The sequence below is a fragment of the Myodes glareolus genome, chromosome 8, assembly GCF_982192425.1.
Source record: "Myodes glareolus chromosome 8, mMyoGla1.1, whole genome shotgun sequence".
NCBI lineage: Eukaryota > Metazoa > Chordata > Mammalia > Rodentia > Cricetidae > Myodes > Myodes glareolus.
The window spans coordinates 28205251-28212130 of record NC_142033.1 but is presented as its reverse complement, the minus strand read 5'-3'; positions in this window follow the sequence as shown (position 1 = coordinate 28212130).

The following is a 6880-nucleotide window of genomic DNA, read 5'->3' as shown; positions in this document are numbered from 1 at the left end:
GTGATGGCCTCTGACCTGAAAGTAGAAACCAGATAAAACAACTCTTTACCAAATTATTTTTGTCTGTGATATTTATTACAGAAAAAAATGTTGATATTCCGTCTTAAAATAAGTGAATGTTATTGCTGTTGTTATTTTTATTTGTTCATTTAATTTTACAGGAGTTATAATTTTGGGAGCTGGAGACTTAAAAGAGGCCTTTGAATCAGTATAAAATGTATGGGCTCCAGTCATTGTTGCATAATGTACAATTCAGGGAGGAATCCAAGTAGTTATTTTTGTAAGTTTAATTCTATCAGTTTTGGGATAATTGTTATTATTTTCTCCCATGAAGTTAGCACAAGCTCTTTGTCATGGTTCATTGTCTTACTCTGTATTTTAATTTTATCAGCAGTAAAAGGAACTATAATCTCTGCTGGGTTGATGAAGTCTCAACTATCCTTTTACAATTAATTCTCAGCCTTTTTCCACATAAGTTTTTAATTTTTTACTTTGTTTATGTGGTAAAAAGATCTATTCTAAGATAATATCTTCCCTCTGCATTAAAATTCTTATAAGGGAGATTCTAGAAGGCAATATGACTAGAATAAAATTAAGATTTGGATTCACTTTATCTACATGTGTCTCATATAATTTCTCTTCTATGATGATTAATTATTTTTCTGCCTCAGCTGTCAATTCCCTGGGACTATTCAAGTATTTGACACTATCTAAAGTTTTGTTTAAATGAACTGTTAGAGCAGGTGTTATCCCAACTGCTGTTTGTAGACTGGAAATGTTTCCTAACAATCTTTAAAAGTCATTAAGAGTCCCCAGTCTCTCCTAATTTGTGCCTTTTGTTTTCTAATTTTCTGTAAACCTATTTTATAACTTTGGTAATTGACAGACTCTCTTCTTTGTATCTTTTCAGGAACAATTTGTTGGTGTGGGACAATTGTCTATATTTTGTCAATTATGTTTTAAATAAACACTGATTGGCCAGAAACTAGGCCGGAAATATAGGTGGGTCAATAAGAACAGGAGAATTCTGGGGAAAGGGAAGCTCTCTCTGCAGTACTGCCCAGACACAGGAGAAGGAAGATGTGACCTGCCCTGGCAAAAAAGGTACTGAGCCGTATGGCTAACGTGGATAGGAATAACGAGTTAATGTAAGTTATAAGAGTTAATAAGCAGCCTGAACTAATGGGCCAATCAGTTTATAACAAATATAGACCTCTGTGTAGTTTCTTTGGGACTTAAGGATTGTGGGAACTGGGCAGGACAGAAACCTTGACAACAATTTGTTATCCCCATTTAGGCAAAACGTTCTTTACTTCTTCAAACATTATTTCTTAATTATCTGCATTTGAGTCAGATAGAAAAATGTCATCCATGTAATGGTAAATTATAAACTTAGGAAATTGCTTGCATATTATTTCCAATGGCTGATTTACAAAGTATTGGCACAAGGTGGGACTATTGAGATATTCCCTGTGGGAGGATGATCCACTGGTATTTCTTTGTAGACTGAGAAACATTATAAGTCCACACTGTGAAAGCAAATTTTTCTCTATCCTTTGTTGCAAAGGTATAGTGAAGAAACAATCCTTTAAATCAATAACTATAAGAGGCCATCCTTTTGGTAATAGAGATGGCAGAGAAATTCCAGATTGTAAAGGGTTGATAGGATAAATAATATACTGACAGCTCTTAGATTTGTTACCATTTTCCATTGTCTAGATTTCTTTTTAACAGTAAATACAAGAGAATTTCAAGGGCTGGTTGATTCTTCAATATGTTGAGCATCTATTTGCTCCTGTACCCACTGTTCTAAAGCCTGTAGTTTGTATTCTGTTAAAGTTCATTACTTAACCCATATGAGTTTCTAACTTAACCATTTTAAAGGCAAGGCCATCAGTACCTCTCAAAGGGTTTTCTAGTTGCTTTATGTTGTTGTACAGCCTAAATGGCTGTTGAACTTTTTTGTAATATCATATAATATCATTCCTAAAAACATGAGCTTTTGGGACTCCAGAAATGTTGACCTGGATATTCCCTTGCTGTGATAGGTCTTGGCCCCATAAATTCACTGCAATATTAACTACATATGGCAGCAGCCTTGCTTTCTGTCCTTCTAGCCCTATGCATTCAACCCACCTCATTATTTGCTTCACTTGAGATAGTGTTCCAATTCCTAATAGTTGAACATCTGCTTATAGAAGAGACCAATCTGGTGGCCAAGATTCTGGAGTAATTATAGTCACATCCATACCTAGTAATCTATTGTCTAGTATTCCCTCAATTAAAATGTCATACTCTCCTATTTCTTTGGCCAGAAATAACACCATAACATTTTTGTTATGTTCACATTTGTCTTTCCTCAAACACAGTGGAAAAACCTAGCTTCCTTTTGAATTAACAGACCTTTTTTTAAATTGTAAGATTCAGCTAAAGGAAAATTATTACAACTAGTCAAGAGAGACATGTCACATTATGGGGAGTTATTAGGCATTAAAATACTTCCTATCTATGTTTAATGGATGTACCTATAGCTCATCTTTTTAAGATGTATTCAAACAGTATAAATCAGAAAGCAATATAGACAGGTCTGAAGTCAATCCTTGATTTTGCTGTCTACATTGAATTATGGAAAATCTATGACTCTTTTTTTAATAACTACTTTCCCTCATTAGAATGCTATTATATTGGGGACAGATGATGATTCTATTTTGCTGACCAACTCTTCTTTTCTCAGTTAAGTCATTATTGTTTTTCATCAACACATGCAAAGATACATATCGACTTCCATATGTATGATATACATCATCAGAGCTAAGTATTGAATGGCCAAGTCATGAAAGAAATTACTATAATATAATTAAATAACTAAGAAAATTCATTTGTGAGAAAATAAACTACATGAAGTTCATGGGGAAATTTAAAAAAGTAGAATACACTGAATAGGTCTTTAAAATCTTGGACAACTAATCCATTGAGTTTATAATACTATCAGAATTATTTTTAAATTAAGTAAACATTTAGATTTATATTAGGGGTACAAATTTTTTACATAAGTGTCAAGTTATTTTATTTTTAAGGTCTTTAGGTGTAAAGATTTTAGGAACCATGACATATTTTTCTTATAAATAATTCAGTATCATGTAAATGTAATCATTATTTTTTATTATACCATCCATTAGAATTATTTCTTTTATGTTAAATTTATCTTTTTGCATATTGAAAACTGAACTCAGAGTCTTTTCAATGCTAGGTAAGCAGTGCCCTGAAGAATCATTTGTGACTTCCTTTAACGCATTATTTTGAGATAGATTGCTGTTAAAATTCCCAGGATGGCTTTGTCTTAATGCTTTCCTATCACAGCTTACTTAGTGGCTGGATTAGTGACTCATAACTCCATGACTTACTCTGTTTCCTTTATAATGTCTTCTATTGGGTCTGGGAAGAATGGATTAATTGTTAAAGAAATGGATATGAAAGCATGAGAACCTGTGTTGACCCCAAAACCCTGGAAAAAAGCCAGAAATGTTGGCAAACTCTTGTAATCATAACACAAGAAAAAAGAGACAAGTTGGTCCTTGTGTTACTCTGGAATAACTTAATAGGCCCAAGTCCCATTGAGAGACTCTATTTTAAAAACTAAGTACATGTCTCTTAAGGAACTAAACTTGAGGTTGTTTTCTGGCTTCCACATATGTGCACTCACATGTATTTATATACACATACACACACACACACACACACACACACACACACACGGGAGAGAGAGAGAGAGAAAGTACTTAAATATTTTCTAAAAGTCTCAGTGTGTGTTTGAATAATCTACCATCCATCAAAATTTGCATATTGTGTGTAGTTCAAATTCACAAAGGGTCTAAAATGTCATATCTGAGTACTTGTCAGTGAATTGAAAGATGATTAACTTATATTTTAAAATAATGTGCTTCCATTGAGCAGAATGACAAATAAAAGGGACAGTATCAAAAGTTAATGAAAAATATTAGATCTGAATTCATGCCAGTGACAATTTTAATTGTCATCTCTTAATTTTACATAAAAGCAAATAATGCAATGTAAATAAATTTGTATCTTCAGTAAGTTTTTTCTTTCCAAATGATTGCTGGATGCCTTGATTGTTAGTTCCTAATTTATTTCATATTTCTTATCATTGGTTTTTTACCAAAGCATCAGGATACACAATTTATATAACATTGTTTAAATAACACAGATACAGTATTTTGAAATCTTGTATGTAGTACTCTGAAAAATGAAAAGTCATCTTTTCTATTCTAGTACAGGAAAGACATTAGAATTTCTACTAAGCAAACTAAATAATTTTTATAACAAGACAGATTTAAAAGGAATGTTTAATAATTAAGGTACAAAGGTGGAATTGTGGCTTATCATAGCTGTAGTTTAACTTTTCAATCTGAGGAAAACAATATTTCTTAAGAAATTTTCATTTCCTTTTCTAATAATATGTGATAATTGTGATACAGATTAATGTCATTACAATTTTAAAATAAATGTTATGATACATAAGGAACGAGATTTAACTTATTTTTATTGCTTACTTGTGTGTATATAATGGTAACAGAAACACACACATATGCGTGTGTATTCACAAGTATATACATATATGCAAGGCATTTACATTTTTCTTTGCCTGTGTTAGGGATGCTCATTTAAGGCCCCAAGTTACTTTTGCATATTCTTTTTTATTTATTAATTTTTAAAATGGGATATTTCACTACACAAAGAGATCTTTCTATAAGTTTGCTAGCCTGAAAGCTTGATGATCATCTGTCTTGCCCATCAATGTTGGCTTTGACTTGGGTGTAACGTTTGCAAACCAAGATCTTAACTCATTGCTCTGTCTATGTAGCTCTATGTATAATGATCTGCTTCATCAGATGGTTATTATACATTCATTTGTCTGACTCAATTGAACAGAAGATTAAAGATGTCACATAGGAATAAATGAAATATGTGAATATATCTTTGTCATTAAATAAGATTAATTTCTTTATATTTTGTAGCAATTGTACTTCATCAGATGTTCATTGAAATTTCCTCAATTGTTCAGAGTTCAGAAACATTTGGCACCTTTGGATAGAAATCTATGTGTATTTTTAAAAGTTATCAAATCAGTGGTCACACTATTTTTAGAATGATGGTTTTTTAATTCGTGTGAATCTCATAATTATATTTTACTTTCAAATGATCCAGTGAATTTTTAAGCTTAATTGGTAACTCATTATGGCAAAGATATTACTTAAAGTTGATTATTTCATTTCAGTAATGATTTAGATGTTTAATTAGAATAAGTATAAAAATAGATGACCAAGATAAATTTTGAAGCATCTGTATCATTTTACAATAGCATAATAAAAAGTAGTTTTTCTGAATAAACTAAATCTAATTTTAATAGAACTGACAAATCAAGAATTATAAAAATATTTTGATACTTTCACAATAAATTTATTGGGGTAGGTGTTTTTTTCTATACACATGACTTACATTTTCAGTAGAACATTAAAATAAAATTCACGTTGTTGCAAGAAAAAGTAAGCTAGCTGATGTTTAAAAGAAAAAAGGAAAGGAATATACAGTCCATGAAAGATCAGTCTCTCATAGGTTTTACCATGAAGAAGTTGATAGCAGAAAACAGTGTATTTATATCATTGTGCCTATACTTGACATTACTTCAATTTTGTCTACGTTCAATTTTAAAAATCACACACACACACACACACACACACACGTGATTTTTAAATTACATATGTAATTTTTAAAATATATATGTAATTTTTAAGATTACATTTGATTGTTAATTATAGATTTGTTGGTGTATTTTTGTGGGACTATGTGCACATGATTTCTGTTGCCTGTGATGACCAGAAGGGGAGTTCTGATGCCCTCGGTCTGGAGTTACAAGGATTATGAACTATCAGACATGGGTGTAGAGATGTAGAGAAATAAACTCTTGTCTTTTTGGGTTTTACAAGACCAGTTTGGAGCCATCACTCCAGCCTGTTTTTAAGCACATTAACTGTACTTAACTTCTTTCCAAGGACCCTAGTGATTGTTTTACACCTGTACCTTGATTCTTATAAATTGGCTATAAAATACCAAGAGGGCTCTGCTGTTATGGTAGGTTTGCCTGTAAATAACATGAGTGTTAATTCTGACTTTAGAATGGTAATGGTTAGGTTCGTTTTAACAAATTATATAATTGAAAAAAATGAATTGCCTATACTCTAAATTCAGGGCTTACTTTTACTTTAATAATTGCATAGTCACAGCAAGCACTTTTTAATAAAATAATAGAATTTAAAATATTGTCCACATGATATGGAAATGTGCATCTATAGTTAGTGCATTATGCAAGTTGAGTCAGAAGGTTTATAAGTTCTAGGAAAGTTTGGTCAACACAGTCAAACTTTGCCTAATGACAAAGAAATGATTTTGTGTACTGATAGGCCTAATTTAAAAACCTAGCCTTGCAGTTTAATTATTTAATCTAGATCATTGTCAGCATTTTTATTATGTGATATAAACATTGCAAAATAAAAAAGCATTGCCAAGTAATCAAGAGTCTTTCATGAAGATATGACTAATGTTAGAGAGAGTTCGATAAAGTGTTGAATGATTTGTTAATTTGTTATGATTGCTTGTGTTTGTGTGTGTGTGTGTTGAAAATAAAACCAAAGTTTTTAAATGAATTATTTATTTAATTAAAATAAGATACAGTTACTCTTCCACTTTATCTTCAAGAATTTAGAACATATGTTACTGCATTTTATGAATAATCAACTCTAGAAGTAGAGCAGCCTCTTTCGTGTTCTCATCCAAGCAAGTACTTTCTTCTGTAGTGTATACA